Raw genomic sequence first — 23,690 nt, 5'->3', positions numbered from 1 at the left:
GGGATCTCCACCACCCTCTGCACCCCAGGCAGGGACAGCTGCAGCTCTGGCTCCATGCCACCTGTGGCAGGTCAGACCCCTCTCATGTTTTACAATCCTCCACAATCTCCTGGAAGCAGATTTTCTGCCCATAACCCAGCAAAGTGTCAGACCTCCTGCTGCTGAAGGAGTCCTTCACCTTGTCCTGTCCCACAGCACAACCCGGGGGCACCTGTGGCCACCTCAGCACCTCGGGCAGCTCGAAGAGCTGGATGTAATCTCTGGCAAGACAGAAAGACAAATGGGGACAGCTGGCAGATTGCTGTTTGACAATTGCCCCTTGGAGGACAGCTCTGCCAGCCTGCTGCTCTCCTTCAAGACTTTCCAATCATTGTAATAGAGTGAAACCTTATTTACTGCCCTCATCTGGCCTCCTAACGTGGCCATGGGCACAGCAGGCGTCCTGCCCTCTGTACTAACAAGGGCCTTAATGGCTCTTCTGCCACAGCACAAATCAATCCCAAATAAATGTGGGCTCTGGGGGAAGGCTGGAAACGGGTCGGGAGCAGAGCTGGGGAAAGGGAAGGCAGGAGGGGTGAGGGGTCTGGCCCTGAGAAGGGGGCAGGGAGCTGGGCAGGGTGGCCACAGGGTCAGAGTGCTGGGATGTGATGGCACATGCAGCCATGTGTTAAATGGCTTGGCTGGGCATGAAGGGCAGCTGGCAGACACCAGCAGGGAGGGGGAGGTGGGGACACTGCCCAGGGCTGGGCATGCACAGACTCATCACCCACAGGGTCATCTCTGGCCATTGCTTTGGGGAAGGCTTGGGCACAGCACTGTGTCCACTCCTGGGAAACCTTGGGATGTGCTCTGTGTCCCAAGGACATGCTGGGACAGAGTGGCTCTCTGTGGCTGGGAACAATGGCTGGGCAGGAGCTCACCACCAGATGCCAGGAGGGTGGGAAACATGACAGGCAGCACTGCCTGCACCCAGCCCCCAGGACTTTCTCCTAAAGGGGGACTCATCAAAGCCTCTTCTCCCAGGAGACGTGGATGGAGCTGCAGCAGGGCAAAGCTGGCAAGTCCCACTCTCCCATCCATGCTCTGGTCCCATGTGGGGTCACGCTGATGAGATGGAAGAGTGGAGGTGCCAAGAGGCTCCTGTGTGTCACCACTGCAGGAGGATGGGGACACATCCCACTGGAGCAGAAACAAGTGCCTTGCGAAAGCATCTCCAGGCTGCTGATTTCCTCTGAGGATCTCCTCGGACCAAATCTCTGGAGCTTTAGAAATGCAAGAACATTTCCCTAATCAGCAGCTCCATCAGCACAGGGGACACCAGCTGCCACCTCCCTGTTGTGTCCCCGCGGTGGGACAAGAGTGCCCAGGCAGCACATCTCCCCTGGGACACCTCCGGGACTCGGGGTGCTCCCTGGGACACCTCCGGGCTGCCCCCCTGCTCTGCCCCAGCGCCAGACACAGGGCAGGGCTCAGTGCTGGTGGCCTTGCTGGAGCTGGGGCGGACAGGGGAGGAGATGCTGGGCTGAGCCTGTGGTTTCCCTCCATTTCTCTTCTGTGCTTTTCTCCTCTCCTGCCCTTCCCAGGCCTGTGGCGGGACCGGCTCCTCTCCCATCAGCTGTGCATCAGTGGTGGCAGGGGGGGGGTGGGTTTGCAGAGCTGTGCAGGTGTCGGAATCTGTGGTATTTAAATGATCCCAAGATTGTAGAAAGTCTCTGTCTTTCTGCCCCGCTGCCAAAGCAGAAGCCATAATTGGTCTGTGCTGTTTCAAGGTTGTTTATTCTGTTTATCTCTAACATGTTCTGCTGCCCTGCCGCAGCTCTGTCCTGCAGGGCAGCGTGTGGGGCTCTGCCCTCAGTGGGATGGTACAAACATTAAATACCAGAAACTACCTGTGCTGGATTTACAATAACGTGCCAATATCTGTCACCTACGTTGGACAGTGTGTCCCCAGCCTAAACCAACAGAAAAATGCCAACACCACAGTGAAACATGGAGGGCATGAAGAAGGAGAAAAAGGACAAGACACACCCAATTTCCTCCATCTTGTCCCCTCTGAACCCCTAATCTAGAATCCTAAAATTCTACTTTTGCAGCCGTGCCACACTTAATTATTACTTATATCAAACACTCAGAGCTTGTAATTCATCCTGTAAGATTGAAAACTCTTTTCCATGGACAGAGCTCACAGACAGTGCCTCTGGGGGCTCTGTCCAGGGGGGTTCCTGATCCCTGCCAGGGTCCCAGACCTGCCAGGGCAGCCAGAAGGAAGCCCTGGATTCCCACATGCAGGGGGCCCGGGAGGATAAAATGCTCTGATGCACCAGAGACCGACTCCTCCCTCCAGCCAGCCAACACAGATGGTTTCCTCCAGGATTCCCCCTCCTCGTGTGCTCCAAAACACAGACAGGTTCTGGCCAGGTGTGAGCAGAGGAATGGATCCCAGCCTTTGCATCTCCTGGGTGCTGCAGAGGGTGTCTGAGATGTGCAGTGAGATGTGCAGTGAGATGTGCAGTGAGATGTGCAGTGAGATGTGCAGCTGCCCCTGAAGGGCTGTCCTGATGCCACAGGGCTGGAGATGCCCTGGCCAAGCAGGAGTGCAGATCCTCATTCCTCTTCCAGACTGGGGCAGGCACAGCACACAGCCTGAGGTGACATCCTCCTCCTCTCCCCTGAGAGGGACACTGCTCCAGGCCGGGGTGAATTATTCAGCACTGGTCACTCCTCCCACTTACCTTGCTCCACACGTGCCTGAGCTGCCGCCAGGGATAAAATCAGGGAAATGGGAAAAGCACTTGGAGGGACGGATGGAGCTGATGCAGATCCCTCTGCAAGGACAGGGCAGGCCTGGTTCATGCCTGGTGCCCAGCCTGGTATCACCATGGGAGGTGTGTGTGCAAGAAGCTGGGCTGCCTGGGATGTCACCAGTGTCACCAGGGAGCCCTCCTGCTCAGGCTATCCTTGTTTTGCTTTTCCCTTTCCCCACACTCAGCCTTTTCCCCATCTGCCCTGTTGGGGTGATCCATATGCTCAGTGGGCCTGTGTCTGCTCCATGTCCTCTCATCCCTGGACCCTCTCTGCTCCCTCTCCTGCCCTGGAAAAACCTTTGAGGCCCCCACATGTCCCAGCATATGCCACAGTCGAGGTAGCCATGATATACAGAGCATCTTCATACAATTCCAGAAGGCTTCAACCCACACACAGCAACACCAGAACACCTCAGAAGGCTGCAAGCGTCAGCCCCTCTTGTTCTTCAGCCCAGCTTCCATCCCCTCCTGTTCCTGCATTGCACTGTGTGCCCCCTGCTCCCTTTGGGGGTTGCTCAGTGCCCCTGGGCACTCCATGGCTCAGTGCTGTCAGTGCTGCTCCCCTGCTTTTCACAGCTGGAGCCATGGGGGTGAGGCTGGGCCACAGCCCCATCCCCGTGCCCACAAACATGAGCCTACACCCATGACAAGGCCCTGTGTAAGTGGCCAAGGTGCCATCACCCTGCAGAAACCCTACTACAAAACAGGGCAAAAGGGGTTTGGGCTCTGCAGCACACTCCTGGGCTGTGTGAGAAATGATTCCACAATTGTTGAAGATTCAATGCAAACTAGTCACTGAAGGCCAAGGGCTCTTGTAACAAAATAAAGAAAGCAAGCTTTTCTGAAAGCAAGAGCTGATTCATACTGACAAGGATGGCCATCTATTTAGGGAAGCTTAAAATCTCAGAAACCAGCACTTCTGTGGCATCTAGCAGGGTTGTAAGCTCTGCTGTAACCCGTCCCTTCAGTGAAAATAACACATTTACAGTAGTCTCCCTAGTCTTGGTGTCTAAACAACCGTAAATCCACATGCAGAGAAAGCATGGTGGTGAAAGCAGACACGATTCAGCCAGGGCCTGACACAGCCAGCACGGGGGGAGCAGGGCCAGCACCCTCCTGCTCTTGGACAGGGAGCAACCAGACCCTCCCCAAGCAAACCAGAGCCTGCCCATGGCCTCCCTTCCTTTCATCTACACTGCAATGAATTAAACATGTTTTAATATCAAAAATGAAAGATCAAGGATCAGCAGTAATAAATCCTGCACACTCATTTTCCCTGTGAAGCCGGTGTGTAGCCAGGGCAAGTGCGATAATTAGAGTCACGCAGTGATTTATTTGGAGGAAGGAACTGAAGGCAATCAGACATTGGCATTCTCAGTCTTGGCACGTGTTTATTCCCCCACTCCCTGCCTGCATGATGAATCCCTCCATGGTGCAGGGCTGGGAGAGCTGGTGGCAGCAGGATTGGTCTCTGGGGTGTGCAGGGAGCCTCAGGTCTTGGGTGCTCTCCGCCAGTGTGGATCAAAAGGCACCCAACAGGCTGAGAGAAAGGCTGTGCTGGGGCCCTCTGCCTGTCCCAGGAGGATTTTAGCTGTGCTAAGCTGTAACACCGGCCAGGACAGCCCCTCCAGGAGAGGCCTGAGCTCCTTCCAGCACCGGTGGGACAAGGGGACATTCGTGTTTCTGGGTTTTCTCTTCCCTGCCCCCTTGCTCAGGCACTTTCAGCACACGGACCCCCACCCTGGGCTGAGGACAGCAGTGTCCCCAGCATCACCCACAGCCAGCAGTGGAGCGTTTTCCTGGTCCATTTCCCAGGCTGTGGCTTCAGCACTGCAGGGCCAGCAGCAAGCACCTGCATTTCAGGTGGTGAGGAAGCCATGGCTGCACATGTGTATTTTTATTCTCAGCAGTCATTTTTGGAGCTGCTTTTAATTTGTCCTCTCTTTTCACCTTTTTGGATAGGAGGTAGCATTTTTTCTCCTCAGCATGGCTGTGAATCCTTGTGGGTGCATTGAAGGTTGAAGAGGTTTCTTCTTGCTGGGGAAACGAGGCTGCAGGCTTTGCTCCTCAGCCATTCCAGCCCAGCTGCAGAGGTTGTGGAGTGGGATAGGTGTTCCTTGGGTGCTGGGGGGGCTTTTCTGCTGAAAACTTGAATATTCCCCAACAACTGGGTGAGGCTGTGGGCTTGAAAACATACAGAGGGCGAGGGGACCTTCAGCTGGTTGCAAATATCTGGAAGCTTCATGCCAATGATTCCACAGCTTAGAGGCTGCCCCATCCCTTGGCAGCCAGAAACTGCATGTGAAAGGCTTTGTAGATGCCACTGAAACTTCTCCAGGAGGCACAATCCCCTCTGGAAATTTACCCTTGCACTTAGAGCCTTCTAACACTTTGTCTTTTTCCTTACCCCAAGAAACAATCCATGGACACTCAGGCTCTGTGGATCACAAGCAGAAGCCCTTGCCCTGAATGAAGTTAAGAGAAGTATTTTACCTTCTCTTAACACGGGAATAGGGGAAACTCAGTGGCTACTCAAAGGCTGTGAAAACCCTCATTCGATCTACTTTATAAATGCCTCAGGCTGTGCAGGCGGTCACTGCCCCAAGGGGATCAGCCCTGCTGCTGGCCCAGTCCCACCAGCACAAAATGCTGCTGCTTCTGATTGTCTCAGAATGTTTATTTGTTCCTCCAGGCCTCAGCCTCCAAAATCACTGGACTGCACAAGGAATTGAAGTTTTAATGTATTCTTCGAGGATTAAATTTCAAGATCTCATAAACACCCACCGAGGCTTGGGGATACGCACCTAGAAGCAGAGGATGAGAATCCAAGAGCTGGTATTTAAAAGTGAATTAATCTGGGATTTCTAGTCAATCCTGCTATATTTGAAAGCCTCATTCTTGAGGGAACACTGCCACAAAAGTACTCTGTGCTCAGAGTTGGTGCTGGCACTCAGTGTGACACCCTTGGTGGGGAGCAGTGCTGGTGTCCCCCACTACCAGCTGCAAGGACACAGCCTGCTCAAAGCCCCAGGGAGCCCAAATCCTCCCAGGGGATGGGGGCTACAGCTTCCCCTGACATGGCAGTGAAGGATAATAACTTGGCACAATTCCTGCCGAGGGTGAATCGCTTCAAAAGTTCCTGGGGAAATGCACAATTTAGATGAAATGTTCCCAAGTCTCCTAAAGACCCCACAGGGGAAAGGCAGGACAACCCATCCTCCTGAGCCTTGCTGCTGGAGCACCTGAAGCTGGGTGGTGCCAGGTCCTAAATAACCCGAGGGGATTTTCTCTCTTGCTTGAAGCAGCAGCATCCATAAAGGAGGTGCAGGGAAGCCTTGCCTTTTGGGCAGTGCCTGCACAGGTCCCTGGGAGGATGTCCTGGCTGCTCAGAGCAGGGAGATGCTTTCCCTGCCCTCAGAGGATGGAGCTGGGAGAAACCTCCCATGGCTGTCCAGTGGAAGAGACTGGGCTTCTTCCAGATTTTAGAATCCTCATGAATTCCTGTGACTCCAGCAGCTGGGGCTTACTTCAGTCACAGGATATCACAAACTGATGTTTCCAAGGCTGGCAAAGGTAGGCATAGCTCTTAAACATCCTGCCATTAAATCACAGTCTCCTGCAGCTTCTTGTGGTAGATCCAGGGCACTTGGCACTGCTAGGAGCCCAAAGGACAGCCCTGCAGCAGCACAGAGAGAAGAGGAATACCAATATTTAGTCACAGAGCATTTGTTGTTTTTTGTTTTTTGGTTTGTTTTTTTTTGCCGAGATGTGCTGAAAGCAATGAGAACAGTCTGTGGTACTGTGCTCCCCATCTAACACCTGAAATGTTTGCCATCAAAATAGAAACTTCTCTGGGTTCTGAAGGCAATGGATAAGATTGCCCTGTCTTTCCAGCACAGGGCAGGTGAAGCCCTGGGCTGAGCAGCGCTGCCTGAGGATGGCAGGGAAGGGGCTGGGCTGCTGCACTTGGAGCAGCTGCCACATTTGGCTGGGAACATCTCTCTGTGCCTGTTGACACGCTGAAATAAATAGAGATGCCTTTTGATGTTACCTTTGAATTGCTATTCTCTCTTCCTTCTGGTCCCCAGGGTATTTTCTTTGACTTCATAATAAAGCTGGAGGGGGGGCAGAAGGGGGAAAGTTCTTTGAGTTTATTGTAAATGAGCAGAACTTTATAATCCCTCTGCTTCCGTTTCAGATTTACCTTGTAATCTTATTTACAAGCTGAGTACCAAGTGCTGGAGTAATCAGTAGGTGATCAATAACCAAGAGAGGCTCTTTGAGGTGCAACCATTTAAAGCCAATCTGGTTCCTTGCATGCAGGTATGGAAGCTGTGTTTTGGGAGGAAAGGTGCTGCTGGGAGAGCCCAGCATGGTCCGTGTTGGAACTCAAAATGTCCCTCAGACATTTTTGGAGGTGCCAGGCCCTGGTCAGAAGCATTTGAGACCCTGGCAGGCAGCTGGAAACAGCTGTGATTTTGGGTTTGAGCCATGGGACGATTTACCAACCTTGCAGGAAGAACAGGAAGTCACAAAAGTTTAGATATTATAGTAGAAGTAGTCACAAAGTAGAGGGCAGAATTTTTGAGTGCTGTACAGGGGAGTTTTAATGCTTGTACAGGGGGGTTTCTGTTTTGTACATGGGGGTCAGAGGGTTTAAGATGGAGGGATTTGGGCCTGTCCTGTCCTCCCTCTTTCTCCTTCCTTACCTCCATGTTCTTGGTGATGTTGGCACTCACAGATTGGTTTAGAGTAGAAAGGCACCATTTAATATAGGTAATAGGCATTGGAGAAAAATATAAACATTTATCACATAATGTACCATATAAAAAATAGCAGCAACCAAAAGCAAAGAAGGAAAAAAAAAAGTTGGGAGTCAAAGAAGATGTCAAGAGTGTGTGTGTGCCTCTGCCTGAGCTGTGAGCAAACCACAGCAGCCTGAGAAAACAATCTTTTAAATAGCTTCCAATAAACTACCTTAAAACTAAACAACAAAAACTACTAAGCCTTTCTTTAAAAGCACAAGTTAAAAAAAAAAACAACTTTTCCACCACATGGAGCCCTCAAAGCAAGTTGGGCTCCGTCAGGTCCCCGTTATGCAGCTTGAGCCAGGGGGCTGGCACAGTCCCCCTCCTCCTGTGAGCACCAGCTTGGCCATGAGCTGGATGCCCAGCACAAGTCATGGTTTGGGGGTGGGATGCAGTTAAACCTTCCCCAGGGGACACCCCCTTCAAGGCAGGGCTGGCAGCAGGGCAGGGGGAGCACAGCCACCACCTCTGCTGCTCCTCAGTGTAAGCCAGGAGCAAAGCTCCCACAGCACAGGGATGTGCTTCTGCCTGGGGAGGATCCAGGACCGGCCACTGCATCCACAGGAGGTTTGGGCCGGTGTGCTGGGGAGCACATCGGCCCCTGTCTGCTGCTAACCAGCAGGACTGCCCTCCTGGGGTGGCTAATCTTGGTATTTCTTACTGCCCTCTCTTTTGCATTCAGCTTTGTCTTTCATTTGCCTGAAGAGGACAGCAATCCCAGTGCGCTTTTAATTCAAAATAAAGAAACATATCTGAGTTTTAAAAAGGGCTGCAGGGAGGACAGAGAGAGGGCTTGCCATCTCTTTGTTACTCTCTAGTCCAGACCTGGCAAAAATCAAGTGGCTAAACCAAGTTACCTCTTGTGTGAGCAGCCTGAGCAGAGGGGTTAGGATGTGGATACTTGCCCAAGCTGCCTGCCCACTGCCTCCCCCTTCCAGCTCCCACACTGGCTGGGAAAGTGCCTGCTGAGTGCCAGCCTGTTGCTGCCTCACTCTCCTCTCGCTGCCTCCTCCTTACTCAGCAGCAGCATCTCCCCAGCCCATCCATCAGCCCGGATTAGCCATTAGCACAGCCACCCATTGGCGGGGCTGCAGCTGCGATGGATTGTGTTAGCATTCCAGCCACCACAATGAATGGCCTGACATCCAAACCCTTTTGGATCACAGGGAGAAGCCAATCAATTATTTCACTCCCCTGCCTGCTGCCAGCGCCCGGCTGGAGCATGCTCTGATCCCTTAATGGCATTTTGAAACACTGTCAAGAGAATGGTGCATTTCATTTCACTGTGCGGGGCCGGTGCCAGAGGGTGTTATCACAAACCCCTCGGTGGGACAGGCTGTCCCCTGATGCTGCCTGACTGTCCCTGCACCCCTCCTGCTTCCTCCCAGGGATGCACAGCACACCTCCCCTGCAGCCCCTCCTGCCATGGAAGCACTGCAGGTAGTCCAGCCTTGCAGGCAGGCAGAGGAAAAGGGAGGAATTGTGTGCAAAAAGGAAAAAAAGGCCTTAATTGGAGAGCCCTGTCTCTCAATTCACCTAAAGGCATCGAGTTCCCAGCAGCAGCGTGGCTCTTGCTGACTTCCCTTCTCTCATGTACAAATATAGCACAAGAATGAGGTGAGGGCTCTTTGCCCTCTCGCTGGCATCTCGTCCTGCGTGGGGCAGGGTCAGGCAGCCAGCACGGCGTGGGGTGCTGGCAGAGCATCCTCTGACACACAGCCTCAGCCCCAAACACCCCTCCCTGCTGGGACACGGGGGCACAGTCCCCAGGCAGCCCCAGCTCCAAGGGGACACCCCAAGCTGGGCTCGGCAGTGGGGCAGGCGTCCCGGCTGCTGGGCGTGGGTCACTCTGCTCCAAAAGCATCCCGGGGTGCCTCATCATGTGTGTCCTCCAGCCTCCCCAGACAGCCATCCCAAAGCCATGAGCAGTGGGCTGGCATGAGTGGAAGGCCAATTTCCCTGCCCACTCTGCAGTGCTGGTGAGAGCACAGCTCTTGCTGGTGGAGCCAGTGCTCGCTGAAGGAGCTTTGGCAGCAGTTTCTGCTCCTGGGGCTGCGTGTAAGGGGAAACAACAGGCTGGGGAATGCCGAGGCTGCTCCCAGCTCCCTTCAGCTTGCATTAAACCCAAGTTATTTCAGCAGAAACAATCCCATCTCCTGGTTTATGGCACTCATGTTCAGAAGGCTCGAGCCCTTTGGGATCCAGAGCAGACACTTTGTCCCCTCACTGAAAGAGAAGCAGAGCTCCTTTCACGCAGTCAGGGGACCCTGGGCTGCTCGCTCCTCTGTGTGGTGGCTGTGTGAGCTTTAACGTCTTTGTACACACTTGGAAGTCTTTTTCGCTCTATAATGATGATCAAAGTGAAGGAATTGCCAAAACTGAGCTCAACATCAAGGCAAGCAGCGTGGGGCCTGATGTCCTGCTGGGTATCACATCTCTGTCCTCCTGGATGTCACAGCTCTGTCCTCCTGGATGTCACATCTCTGTCCTCCTGGATGTCACATCTCTGTCCTCCTGGATGTCACAGTCAGCTGTGGCAGCAGGGCTGGAGAGAGCACTGCAATCCTCCTGTGAGCAGCAGGACTGCAGGGCTTTTCTCTGTGCAGGTGTGGAGCAGCAGCCTGAATGGAAGGCACCAGCTAAATATAAACTCTGATTTAAAAGATAAGTGATGGTAAGTGGTTTCATTGTTTGGGAGCAAGGACCTCCAAACCATTCACTGGAAAAGACTCAACCAGCCTCAGCAGGGCCAGTAATTAAAGGCAACTGGCCCAAAGCAGTCACAGCACAAATAAAGCAAGGAATGAAGATTGCACTCCTGTGGTGAGCTGACCTTGGTTGGATGCCAGGTGCCCACCAAGCTGCTCTATCCCTGCCCTCCTCAGCAGGAGAGGGAATGGGATGGGGTGGGAGGAGAAAATAAAATGGAAAGAACACTCCTGGGTCCAGATGCAGGCAGTTTAACAAAGTGAAAGGCTCAAACCAGGAAATATCCTAAAGATCAAACCTCCTAAAATCTGTGTGCCCAGGGAGATCATCCTCTGGCCATCTCAAACACCCATGGCAGGGCACTGCCCAGCTGCCCCAACCTGCCCACTGGGAAGGGAAGGGAAGGGAAGGGAAGGGAAGGGAAGGGAAGGGAAGGGAAGGGAAGGGAAGGGAAGGGAAGGGAAGGGAAGGGAAGGGAAGGGAAGGGAAGGGAAGGGAAGGGAAGGGAAGGGAAGGGAAGGGAAGGGAAGGGAAGGGAAGGGAAGGGAAGGGAAGGGAAGGGAAGGGAAGGGAAGGGAAGGGAAGGGAAGGGAAGGGAAGGGAAGGGAAGGGAAGGGAAGGGAAGGGAAGGGAAGGGAAGGGAAGGGAAGGGAAGGGAAGGGAAGGGAAGGGAAGGGAAGGGAAGGCTCTGTGAGCCAGCTGGGCACTCACAGCTCAGGGGATGCTGTACACATGTTCATTGTTCAGGGTCCCAAGGCCTGACACAAGCAGAGCACATGGCCCTGAGCTCCTCTCGAAGCTGATTTGGCATCCATCCACTGGTCAGGAGCCCCCACAGGTCCTGAGGTACTTCAGTGAGGAGGGCTGTCCCTTGAAACTCCTCTTCAGAACATCCAATGCCCTTTATTTGAAAGGGAGCTTTGCCATAGGGGCAGTTTCTGGTGCAGGCCAAAGAACATCTCCTGGGTTGCAGTAGGTACAAATCCCCAGGCATCCCCAATCCCCAACTGAGCTCCCCAGACCTCTGCCAGCCCTTTTCTGCAGAAGGTAGAAGCATTGGGGCAGGGAACTCAACTTGTAGCACCTCTCCTGTTGAAGCAGGCTGAGAAAATTTGGATTGTTCAGCCTGGAGAACCTCTTCAATCTGAAGAATAGCCTTCCTGTATCTAAAGGAGCTCCAAGAGAGCTGGAGAGGGACTTTTAACAAGTGCATTGGGTGATAGAAAAGGCAGAATGGCTTTAAACTGACAGAAGGCAGGTTTAGATTAGACTAAAGCAAAAAATGGCTTACAGTGAGGGTGAGGCCCTGGCACAGGATGCCCAGAGAAGCTGCTGCTGCCCCATCCATGGAAATATTCAATGCCAGGTTGGATGGGGCTTGGAACAACCTGGGCTAGTGGAAGGTGTCCCTGCCATGGCAGGGGGGTGGAGTGAGGTGGTCTTTGAGGTGCCTTCCAACCCAAACCATTCTATGATTTAATTCACCAGCCTCAAGCTTCCCTGAGCCTGTGGGGCTTTGCAGCCCAATCCCCTCAGTTCTCAGCCGTGGTCTGCCTCCTCTCCCTTCTCTGCACTAAAGCTGTACCCTGACATCAGCAAAACAAGTACCTGTCCAGCAGAGGAAAGCAAGATTGATTTGACTCCAAATGCTGCCAAATGCATAAAGCCAACACAGTGGGGAAAATAAGGCAGGCAATTTCATCCTCGTTGCCTTCAGCAACAGTGACATTAGGTGCTATTTGATACAAGAGAGGAGCCAATATTTTCAGACTAAAGGACAATTATTTAAACCTGCGTATTTAGAAGGTCTGAAAGCTGTTCAGAACAGAAGCACTGGAAACATTTCTGATTCAGGATTGTGTGGGCCCAACACTCCTTCTTGATGGCCTCACCCTCATCCAGACTTCGCATTTAAAGGAAACCTGGGGCAAAGTTTCCAAAAGCAATGTTATCCCGATTATTCTCCACCATCCAGAACCATCAACTGGATCAGCACTAAAAGTCAAGTGCCAAAAGTCTTTGCCAATGCTGTATTTCCAGCTAGGAGCACAGGAAGAGCCCTGCTCACCTCGCTGAGCACAAGATCAGGAGCCTCAGCCTAATAATGTAAATGTCAGTGGCTGAACCTCCAGCCAGCCTTTGTCTCTGGCACAGGAATGCATTGCTGGGGCTGTGAAATATTAAATGAGGCGTTAGAGTCAAAAGAACAAAATTACAAATCCAGAGGCTGCTTTCCAATGCCCCCCAGGCTTGGCTCCAGCTGCCTGTGACGTAAACAGGGATGGATTTATGGCAAACCCACCCCAGCAGGGGCACCAGAGCTGGCAGGGGACAGGGGGTGGCTCCTGCACATCCACACCCCTGAGCCTCAGGCAGGGCTGCTGCTGCTCTGGCCCTGGTGATGCTCAGAGCCCCCCCCAGATCTCCCCCGTTTCAAACAGGATGTTGTCAGGATTCAGAGTTCCCACAGAGCCTGGGGCACAGCAGGATGATGGATGAAGACTTCTCAGTGCCAGGCTACTGCCTTTCCCATAACTCCACTCCATTTTGCCATGGGAATAACCAGGAAGCCTCAGCAGGAGGTGCTTGTCAAAACCCCAGTCAGTGCCTTGGTACCTCTGCTGGCACTGAAGCAACTTTGCAAAACTGAGCTTCAGATGCCTGAGATCTGCCAGGAGTGAAATAAAGAGACATCCCAGAGGGCAGACAGGGAAACAGGGCAGGTACAGAGGGGAGAGATGCTGAGATACTGCAGGCATGGAAATCCAGTTCCTGCTTTGGCTGGGAAATGCAGGGCTCTGATGATAATGCTGATGGGGAGTCTCTCAAACTGGGATGATGCTGCAGGCTGGAGATGCAGAAAGGCACACATGGGCATGGAGAGGAAAGGACTGACAGAGCCTCGGGTGTATTACTGGAGAATGTGGGAATTAACAAGCAAAAAACCTGGGAAATTCAAATCACCAGTGCCACACGATGGGCTGAATGCATCCTGAGCAGCACACAGAGCTCTGCACCTATGCCAGGGAGATGTGGCACCCAGGGCACTGGGAGCAGCCCTGAGGGTCACTCAGCATCTGAGGCTATTTAGGAGCTGTTTTCACAATTCTCTGCAGTTATTCTGTAGGATGTTCAGCCACCACTCTGCCCAGAGAGGCTCACCCCTTTCTCTTGGCATAACCTCTCCATTTTTTTTTTTTTTTTTTTTTTTTTGAGGGTGAATTCAGAGTCGTGAGTCACACATCCATCAGGAGGGCAGGACTCCTGGCACATCCATGCCAAGTATTCAGCCTCAGATAACTCACCAGGAGGGTCTGGTGGAGGCAGTGCTCACCACAGCTGGGTGAGGTCTGGCACCCTGTGAAGAAAACCACCTCTCCTTCAGAAGGAGAGGGATGTTTGCAAAGTGGGGCTGAGAAATGACAGCTACAGCAGGTCCTGCCACCTTCAAACTCCATCAGCCAGGATCAAAGTGCCAATATCTCTATAATGTTAATGAGGCACATGGTAGATAAAGTCCATGTTTGCAAAAAATATTTGAGGCACGACTGCATGTACCGCCTAATCTCCTCACATCTGTGATTAACTGTGATCCCTTGGTACTTCTGGTTGCTAGGGCAGAGCATTTTACCTGAAGCTGCCACAAAATTGCCGTTTCACACCCTGTTTCTGTCCTTTACTTCTCCTGTGCACCACTGGGTCAATAAAACCAATGCAATAAAGCCCTGCAGCGCAGGTCAGTGTGGGAGAGGGGTGTGGTGGGAAAAAGAGACAAATGGATGGATTCCCTGGTGTGGGAATCCAGAGCTTCCCTCTGGCTGCCCTGGCAGGGCTGGGACCCTGGCAGGGGTCAGGAACCCCCCTGGACAGAGCCCCCAGAGACACTGGCTGTGATCTCTGTCCATGGAAAAGAGTTTTCAATCTTACAGGATGAATTACAAGCTCGGAGTGTTTGATATAAGTAATAATTAAGTGTGGCACGGGTGCAAAAGTAAAATTTTAGGATTCTAGATTAGGGGCCCAAAGGGGACAAGATGGAGGAAATTGGGTGTGCCTTCTCCTTTTCCTCCTTCTTCATGCTCTCCATGTTTCACTGTGGTGTTGGCATTTTTCTGTTGGTTCAGGCTGGGGACACACTGTCCAACGTAGGTGACAGATATTGGCACGTTATTGTAAATCCAGCACAGGTAGTTTGTGGTATTTAATGTTTGTAACATCCCACTGAGGGCAGAGCCCCACACGCTGCCCTGCAGGACAGAGCTGGGTGTGTGGGGCAGTCAGAGCTCCGGGCTGCTGCAGCACAGAGGCATTACAGCAGAGCTCTGCTCACAGGAGAAGAGCCTGTGGCTGAAAAGCTTATTCTGAGCTAGCAGGGCTGTCTCCAGTGCACCTGTCACAGCTCTGAGCTGCTGCTGCAGGACTGACATGCACCAGGGCAGCTGATATGGCTGGAGGGAGGGAAAGATTTCAGCACCCTTTTTCACAATAGTGTACACCATGAGTCAAAGGGCCCTGCATGGTGTTAAGAGTGAGGAAAACCCAGTGATGGGTTGGATTAGATGATCTCCAGAGGTCCTTTCCTACCCTAACAATTCTGTGATTTGGTGATAGTGGCAGGATATTGAGATAGGAATCAGAAGTAAATTCCAAGTAATTTTTCTGTTTGCCCAGGTGAATTACCACAAGAACTGGAGAAGCTCACACTGCAGCCCCATCTCAGCCCCCCTCTGTGGGCTGTGAGCAGCCCTTAGCAGTGTCTCACTGACTACATATTGCCCCTATTACAGGCTCATGTTGTGCAACTGCTCCTTTTGATTTCTGCCAAGCATCCTTTAGGACTGATCCCTTCACTTACAAAACCCTCACAGGTATTTTTGTCACTGACTGTTCAGACAAAATTATTTCTGCATAAATAGTCCCTGTTCTCTGCTTACAAGAATTGTGCTTTGACTGGAGAAAAGAAGGTCCCTGCAGCCTTGACACCTCTCCTTGAACTTGAGAGCACCATTTCTGAACAGTGCCAGACTTCCCTCAGCCTAACTAGGTCTGAGTGAGTGAAATCAGTTCTTTTCTGTGTAGCCAGACGCTGCATTGTGATGCTAGCCCAGAAAGAAAGCAAGCAGCTTAGACTGTACTGACAAAAGTCCTAATGGAATAATTAAACTCAAATAATTCAATTAACGCTGCAATTGAGTAATTGCATCTGGAGCATGGCTGTAATTGAGCAATATTTGTATTGTCCCAGCCATGAGGATAGGCACAGTCGCCTTTCAGCAGGCAGAAGGAGACAGATGGTGCTAATAGAGGGCAGAAGATGGATGGGAGGTCACCAGATTAAGTGTGCTTCCTTGTTTTTGGCCAGAGAAGGAAGGCAAATCATTGTGACGCCGTTGCCTTTAAAAGCCTAAGTAACAGAAATAGAAGAGACTGCAGGATTGCAGGAGTCTGCTTTCCCATTAATTACTTTTTATTGAAAGCTCCCAGCCCGCTTGGCATTGCATCAGCAGGAGGGCAGCCGTGCCCTGCCCACAGAGCCCCTTATCTGAATCGAGTTCAGGCAGCAGCAGCAAGTGCTGAGCTGAGACCTGGGGAGCAATGTCTGCTTCCCTTGGCAACCCCAGCGAGCCTGCAGAGAGCCCGGACAGCAGGCAGCAGGCAGATCTCAGTGAGATAAAGCAGAGGCAGAAAACAAACCAGTGACTGGGGCTGCCCCACTTGTGCCGGGGTAGCTGCAGCCAGAGATTGCACAGAGGGCAGAGAGGCTGTGGTCAGTGAGCAGGGCAGGTAAATCACCACCCACGACACCCCCACTTGCCCTGCAGCCCAGTTTGAGGAGTGTCCAAAGTGCCTGCTCCACTACCCACAAACTCTTCTTTCCCTAAAAAGCAGAAGCAGTATTGCAGCAAATGGAAAAGCCACTGCCTCCATTTACCTGTGAGTACAGGGGCTGCAGGTGCTGCATGTGGATCTTTCACAGAATTCACACAATTACCAGGTTGGAAGAGACCCTAAAGATCATTGAGTCCAACCCAGCCCCAACACCTCAACTCAACCCTGGCACCCAGTGCCACATCCAGGCTTTGTTAAACACACCCAGGGATGGGGACTGCACCACCTCCCTGGGCAGCCATTCCAGAACTTTATCACTATTTCCATGAAAAGCTTTTCCTAATATCCAACCTGTATTTCCCTTGGTGCAGCTTCACACTGTGTGCTCTGGTTCTGTCAGTGCTGCCTGGAGAAAGAGCCCAACCCCACCTGACCCAGCCACCTTTCAGGAGCTGTACAGTGACAAGGTCACCCCTGAGTCTCCTTTTCTCCAGGCTGAGCACCCCCAGCTCCCTCAGTGGTTCCTCACAGGGTTTGTGTTCCCAGCCCCTCTCCAGCCTCGTTGCCCCCTCTGGATGAGCTCGAGTGTCTCAAAGTCCTTCCCAAACTGCGGGGCCAGAGCTGGGCACAGCCCCCGAGGTGTGTCCTCAGCAGTGCTGAGTGCAGGGCATGATGACCCCCTGCTCCTGCTGGCCTCCCATTCCTCTGAGGCTCAGGCTGATGATCAGCCTTGGGGAACGGAGGCATTTGGGCTTTCAAGGATTAGTCTCAGCCAAACACCAGCTGTAGCTCACAGCTTGCCAGTGTTTGGAGATGGGGTCTATCCTGGGAACTCAACTTTATCTGGTAGCCTGAGGTGCTGGGAATGGAAAAGTTAGCAGCTTGGTTAACCCCTTCTAGTCTGAGAAGTCACTGCAAGCATGGTGTCTATCTTCTCTAGCTGTTCTGAGCTAGGCCCTTGGTAGCTTTGTTAGAGTACCACAAATCTGCCTCTCTCTTCCTTCCCCAGAGCAATTGCAGTTGATTTTTTATTTATTTATTTCTTTTTATTTCCAACTCCCAGAGCTTTCTAAACAATTTAAACTTGTTTGGCAGATTTTTTTTTTTTTTTTAAGAAAGAGGCAGCTGATGCCAGTATGCTGTTTGCAGCTCCTCTCCCTTCCCACTCTCAGCAACATCTGAGCTTGGTGGTTAATTACTATGAGACCTCTCCGCCTCTGTCAGTGTTAGCTGGGATGATGGGTTTACACCATGCATGTCAACAAGCATCTAGATGGAAAATAAACCTACTGATGCTGCCACTGTTGGGGAAACGAGTGTGCTGATTCAGGCATCTCAATCCATGTGGATGACAGGCACATCCTGCTCTGCAGCAGAGCTCTGATCACCGAGGGCCATGTCAGCTCCTCCTGTGTGCACTGCAGGACAGATCATGGAAAACAGGCTTTGGTAACTCAGCTCCTTGCTCTCATTTGAGAGAAGTTGCTCAGACATGCAAAGTCGACTCTGTTTATCTTTTCCCAGGCAGGAAAAGCACAGGACCGTGTCCGTGTGGGAGAGGGCTGCTAACACCCCCAGCTTCTCTTCCAGCCGTGCCTCAGGAGCGCTCTCACCATGGGCATCTCCGTTCCTCACCAGCACTGCCCCTGGCAGCAGGAGGAGCAGAAGCAGCTCCGTTCCTCTGGGCACAGTGTCCTGCTGCAGAGCTGGGCAGAGTGGGGCACAGACCGAGCTGTGGCTGCTTTTCCTTGCAGTCACACGGCCCTGCAGGTCCGAGAGGGGACAGACACGTCCTTGTGACAGGAAAGGCGGTGATGGTGACGAGTCTGCTGTGACTCACAGCCCAGGAGATGCTGTGATATTCCACCACGGGCCTGCTCTGTCCACCTCTCTGAGCACTGAGGAGAGCTTTAGCATTCAAGTCCGTATTTATTCCAGGACCTCATTTTCCCACCACAAGAGCAATCCCAAATCAAGGGGGAGAGTTGACCTTGCTCACCATGGCAGCTCATCTTCTGGGTAAGATCTTGCACACAAACTCATGCCCAGCTCTTTCAGAGTTTCTTCAGATGGGTTCAGGCTCTGTGTGCTTTGGTTTTATCAGGTGTTTGGCATCAGCCCCACCTCCAGTTCCCTCCAGTGAGTACCAAAACATTCTGCTTCCCGGTGACAAATTCTATGGAAAATATGCCACACTACCCAGATGGGGTTCCCCCCTCCACTTTGGTAGGGCATTTAAGCAATTTTCTCTTTCTTTTTTGGTCCATATCAACTTTCTCCTGTTTCTGTGCTGTTCTATTACACATTTTTGTACCAAGAAATACTACATAACAAACTTGTATAGAAGCAGTATTTAAGCTGGTCCATGATTCTTCCAAGGAGAAGAATTTCAACAGAAAGGAATTTAGCTTGGCAGATGCTACCCAAGAGCTGCCCTGATCATCCTTATGCTGCACTGCACAGCTTTCATTAACCTACAAATGAATTCCTATTGTGTCTCATGGTTTCCTTCAGATGTTATTATGCCAGCTCCCAAGGACATCAACAATTCTCTTGATTTAAGAAAGTAGGGTGAGATGCTGCTTGGTTTGGGGAGGGGCAACAACATTGGAAAACACATTTTATTCAAGAAAACAAAAATATTAGTTCCAAATAGAAGCAGTGGTCCAATTTAAAAAAACTCATTGAGCATAAACTTAGGAACTCATGATGCAAGAGAACAGAAATGGGGTTCAGCATCTGTATCACAGCAAGCAGTTAATTGCTACAGTGAGCTCATGGGCACTCTGTGCCCCCTTCCCCGGGACACTGTGACTCTGATCAGATAACCCTGGACCCTCCTTTCTGCCCCAACGGGGTTGGCAGAGAGCCAGAGAAGCCCACCCTGTCCAAAACCTATATAGACCCCTGAGATTTCCTGTTTGTGCTCTTTTTCCCGCTCTCCCATGGACATCACAGAATAAAGAGAGCTGTTCCAACATATATCGGGGTAAGAGCCTCTTTTGGAAATCTTTGCCATCTCCTGATATTCCTCCCCTCAAAGCCTCGGATCTCTGGGCTAGCCTGATAATTCAGGGGGCTGAGAGGGGGGGAAACGTCAATTAATCACCTTCAGCTCTCTTATCCAAGTACTGGTTCAAGACAACCTCACAGAATCTTTGTAAAAATTTCATCTGCAGGATGCTTTACCCCTCGTCTGAAGGTAGCACCTGGCTCCAGAATAGGAACAATTCTAATGCCATCATTTATGTATTTACCTACTGATCTTAAAGCAAAAGCTTGTGGTTTTTATTTCTGTTTACTTTTGTGGGTGGGTTTTTTGTTTGGTTTTTTTTAGTTTGTTTTGTTGGGTTTTTTTTCTTTTAATAAACAGGCTGCTCTAAATAGGGAAAAGGAAGGAAGCAAGCATGCATATGCATGTGGGCCTAAAACTAGATGTGACATGGCCTGTTCCAGGTCAGGGCACAGCAATCTGTCACCAGGCACTGCACACACAGCTCTGCTTACCCAGAAATAGGTGCTGCAAGGACAACACAGAGACTCAGCCTGTTGGGAGCATTTGAGAGGGTTCATGAACTCCCAACACCAACTCCCCTTTCATCTGTTGTTGATAAAAGTAATTGCAATGGGCCACCTTAGTCTGACCCCCAGGGTGAGACAAGGCTCCCAGCCCAATAAATCTCCGTGACCCAAGCACTCAGGTCCTCTTGGGAGCCTCATAGCTATTCCAGGCACAGTCCCCTTCCCACAGCTTCTTTTGGCACAGGATTTTCAGTGCTGGTGACATTCTAACAAAGGTATCTCATCAGCCCTAAGCTCAGGGTGGCTGGCTGCTCTGAACTTCCCTTTCAACACAGTGGTTTTAAAGAAACTTTGATAATGTCTTTCTTCTCTCAGTTGTGCTTTTGCCCAGCTCACAGCACTCCCTCACTCTCAGTGTCTCAATCCACACCCACCGTTTAGTTTGCTTAACACAGCCCCTGCTCATCTAGCTTCTCACAGTGCTGCTCCTCAGCATTTACCTCATCCTGGATGGACTCCTCTGGCTCCCTCGGGCTCAGCTCAGGTGAGAAAAGGCATGGCTGGCTATCCCAGCTGAAGCCATCCCTCATCCCCCTCTATAACTTGCCAGCTTGCCACAGTGCCCCCCAAGAGTGTATCTGGGGATATAACTATAGGAATCTGTGTCAGGAGATCCCATCACCAGTGTTCCCAGTCACAGAAATCCCCAGGGGTGGTAAACTCATTCATTGGGCCCCTGTGAGGGGTGGAACCCACCCAGAGCTCATGTTATAATTTAACTCGAGTATTGGTGCTTACATTTGTACAGTTCCTAATCTGCCATTGCCTGCCAAATGTCTGCCTTGCCCACGTCACCTGATGACTTAACAAAATCAGCTGTGTCCATCTCCATTCCTACCCTGTTCCTTTCTACAAAGCTTTCTGACATGACAAGAGTTTTCCAGAAGAGGTGTGTGGCTCTTTTTCTCTCTGCTTAGCAGCTGCAGGAGACAAGCTGCCAAATCAGAGAATTGTTTCAGTAAATACAACATAGCACTCTTGAAAGCGTTTGCTGGGCTGTGATACCATCAAGTTAAAGTGGCATGGTTAAAAAAAATATTGATCAGCATCAGAAGTGTGTTTCCAGGCTGCTGAGATCCACAAAGGAGACACCCAATTAAAGAGAGATGGTCTCTGAGGACTGTAGGTGGACAGTAGCTGTTATCGTTCTGGCAACATCCTATGATCTTCTCTTCAGAAATGAGTGTGTGGTGGCAGAGAAAAAAGATGAAAGGGAGGCCTTGAGATGAGAAAGCCCCAAATGATCAAAGATTCCTATGGACTGAGAGAAGTACTCCAAAACCAAAGGCATTCCTCTGTTGCCTGTGTCACTGTTGCCCTGGAGTGGATTTCAAAACCTGCTTTAAGTATTCATCTGGGATGTGGGGACACATATCAGGAAGCAGAGAGAAACTTTTCAGGCCTTGGGGAAGGCTGAAATTCTGAATGATTCTGACTTTTTCTGAATTGGTTCATTTCTTCATAACAGATTCCATCAGGGATGTGTGGCATTGGCTGCATGTGAAGCAAGGGCTCGAGAGGCCTCTCAGTCCTGCCAGCACCCCTCACACAGCCTGCAGCATCTGCTGCTTTTGTGCCACGGTCCTGCACCATCAGTGCTGACACGCTCCAGGTTCTGCCTGTGCTGCTCGTGTCCCCTTCCACCCACACAGGCAGGACACACGTCAAGGGAGGACAAAGCTCTTCACCCAGCATTGATCTGAGTGAGGGGAAATGAATCACACACTTCACCCACATCAGGCACATCCAGCAAGGGGCAGATATGTCGGCTGCAACCTGCCAGGAGGCTCTGGTGAGAAATGTCCTAATGTGAGAACAATCAGGGGAGATAAAGCACTTAGGAAAGGAGAGAAGAGATCAGAGTCTCCTGAAAAGACCACAAACAAACAATCGTGATGGAAAGGGGAAAACAGAGATGCTGTTCATTGTCCTCTGATGAATTCATCACAATCTGAAAGTGAATTTTGCCTGAAGGAGAAAACAGAATGAAGAGAGACACAAAGAGAGCAAAGACAGACACCAAGAGAAAAATCAACTCCTGTTTGCAAAGATCATAGGAAAAAAATAAACCAGCCTCCAGCATATTCCAGGCACCTTCCCTGGAGGCAGGACCATGGGCAGACAGCAATGACTGTCTGTGGCAGCAGCTCCTGAAGGGGATCCTGGAGAACAAGGAGGAATCCAAGCTGCAGGTGCTGCAGAGCGGAGGGTAAAAGTCTACACCAACACCAGCAGGTTGAAAAGGAGCTGCTCCAGCATGAGGGAGACAGATCTGTCTGTACACGCAGGTGCAGCTTAGTCATTTTAGATAAACTTTGTCTGGAGGGAAGGATATACTGATAAAGCAGTGTTTCACACAGTGCAAGAAGTACACAAAGTTTAGATACAAACTTTAAACTGAACAGCAGAAAAATGAAGTAATGAAGTAATCTTTTAAGACAAGTAGAAGGGGTATATGATGATATCAACAGCAGACCTGGAGGAAGATGACAATGAGAGCCTGCAGGTTTAAGGGAAAAATCTAAATTTAAGTTCTTGCACTGTCTCAGGTGTTTCTATGGAGCAACTTGTCTGAGATTCCTCTTCCCCAAGCTATAGAATGAGGCAAGTGTCTTGGCTCCAGGGCAGCAAGTGGACAAAGGGGAATATGAGGAGAGATGAAATTCAGAGAGTGAGCTGGGCCATGTATTTTAGCACACCACCATCATTCTGAGAGAAGGCAGGAACAAGGCAAAATGGGGATAGTGACTCTGCACAACTGGAGGACAGAATGTGTGAACAAGGTGAGATAAGAACCTGCTGTTTATTGGGATGCTGCTGCAAACAAGCCTCCATCCCAGTCCCACATCTGCAGGATCCTCCACTTAACTGCAATACATTTAATCAAGCTGCTTCTTATGGGAACCAAATAAAGCTTGATGATGCTTAATGGCTGGGGCTTAATGGCTGGGTTGTTTAACTGGGTTCATAATTTTGATTAATTAAGATGCTTGCAGGTGTGGGAGTGGCACTTTGGCAATGGTGTGTATGTTCGGAGGCAAAGGGAGTTCCCCTTCTGGAGGGTTTCTGCCAGTGCTACTTCAGCAAAGCAAAGCTGCCCTCAAACCTGTGCAAAAATCTCAACTCTGATAGCTGGCAGTAGCCTCCAGATTTCTGGGAATTTTGACAACCTGCGAGTCATTTTGGGAGGATATATGGAAAAAATCCAAACGCCCAAACTCAAACTTTTGCCTGACGCAGCCTCTGTGTCCTTGATAAGATGAAAGTGGGAATGGGAGAGGCTCTCCAAGTGATGCTGGTGCTTTCAGGCAGAGGATCTGACCAGCCCAGCAAACTGCCCACCCCCAGAGCAGCGTCCCTACTTCAGTGAACAGGGCAGCAGAGCTTACCCTGAGTGGAACACACAAATCCTGGTTGCTTATGAGTTTGTCCCCTGTGTTCCTCTGTCCTCACTCCGTGATTTCAGCCTCCCTCTGCCAGGATATCCCCCTTGTCCTACCCAGTGTCACCAACCTGCCAGCTCCCCCTCATGGATGACCTACAGGAGCCTGAGGTGGATGCACAGAGAGAGTGGCCAGCAGGTACAAGAAATCACATTATAACCTCTCTCTTAAGCAGTAGAAATTTGTATTTCCCTTTTCTATTTCTTACAGAACCTACTTACCTCAGGTTCTTGTCTCCTGAATGCTGATAAAATGCCCTCAGGTTAAAAAATACTTGGAGATAAATTATGATATGGATACCAGTGTAGCATATGCTCATTTCCATAAGAAACTAACACTGGAGAGAGGCACAATGAGCCAGACTCATTACTATTTTCAGTATCAAACACTGCCATTAAATGAAGCAGAACTTGATGATTTAAGGCTTAGTAAATTACGACTGCCAATTATAAAGGCAACATAACCTTGTGGTTAGAGCACAAGGAGTGGGGCTCAGAAGAGCTGTACCCTGCCAT

This window comes from Taeniopygia guttata, chromosome 4A (genome assembly GCF_048771995.1).
Source record: "Taeniopygia guttata chromosome 4A, bTaeGut7.mat, whole genome shotgun sequence".
In the NCBI taxonomy this organism is placed as follows: domain Eukaryota; kingdom Metazoa; phylum Chordata; class Aves; order Passeriformes; family Estrildidae; genus Taeniopygia; species Taeniopygia guttata.
This window is presented reverse-complemented; position numbering follows the sequence as displayed.